Source organism: Schistocerca piceifrons, chromosome 3 (assembly GCF_021461385.2).
Source record: "Schistocerca piceifrons isolate TAMUIC-IGC-003096 chromosome 3, iqSchPice1.1, whole genome shotgun sequence".
NCBI classification, from domain to species: Eukaryota; Metazoa; Arthropoda; class Insecta; order Orthoptera; family Acrididae; genus Schistocerca; species Schistocerca piceifrons.
In genome coordinates this window covers 72,302,710-72,303,713 of record NC_060140.1, presented here as the reverse complement: position 1 = coordinate 72,303,713, position 1,004 = coordinate 72,302,710, and positions in this window count along the sequence as shown.

The window sequence follows — 1,004 nt, the reverse complement described above, 5'->3', positions numbered from 1 at the left end:
GGAGCTGGTGGCCATCTTGCGAGCTCTTGAGCATATGCGTTCCTGCTCAGATGCGTCTGTCGTCATCTGCAGTGACTCCCTGAGCAGCCTTCAGGCCATCGACCGCTGCTTTCCCTGCTCTCCTCTGGTGTCCTCCATTCAGGAGACTGTTTCCGCCATTGCCCGTTCTGGTCGTTCGGTGGTCTTGGTTTGGACGCCAGGTCATGTTGGCATCCCGGGGAACGAACGTGTTGACAGGCTGGCCAAAGGGGCGATCGACGCCCCAGCTTTGGAGATCGGCCTCACAGCTCGCGACCTGCAGCTGGTGTTGCGCCGTAAGGTGCTTGGGGTGTGGGCTGATGCGTGGCGTGGCCTGACATCCCCGAATAAGCTGCGGGCTGTTAAGGAGACGACCGCTGTGTGGCGTTCCTCCCTGCGGGCTTCTCGCAGGGACTCGGTAGTCTTGTGTCGGCTGCGCATCGGCCATACATACCTGACGCACGGCCATCTGTTGCGTCAGGAGGATCCCCCCTTGTGTCGGTGTGGGTCCCCGCTGACGGTCGGCCACATTGTGCTGGAGTGTCCTCGACTGCGCACACTCCGGCAATCTTTTAATCTCCCGGGCACTTTGGCTTTGGTTTTATCTGACGATGCCTCCATGGCTGATGACGTTTTAAATTTTATCCGTGGTAGTCCGTTTTATGGTTCGATTTAGGGAGGTCCTACACCTTTCCCTTTCTGTGTCTTTTGTCCTTGTGTCTGTTGCTGTTCTGGTGTGCCGTGAGATGGTTGACTCTTTCCCTTTTTTGTTGTCGTGGTCAGTCAACCAGTCTCCGGCCATCTTCTTTTCTTCTATTTCTTTCTGTCTGGTGTTTGTCCGTCCTCTTCTTTTCTGTAGTGTTCGTTGCCTAATTTGTGTTCTTTAGCACCTTGGGGTGGGGGGCAGTCTCCTTCCCCTTGGGGTTTTATCTGCTCTGCGACCTTGTCTCGCTTGTTTTTGGAATGGGGGACTGATGACCTTAGCT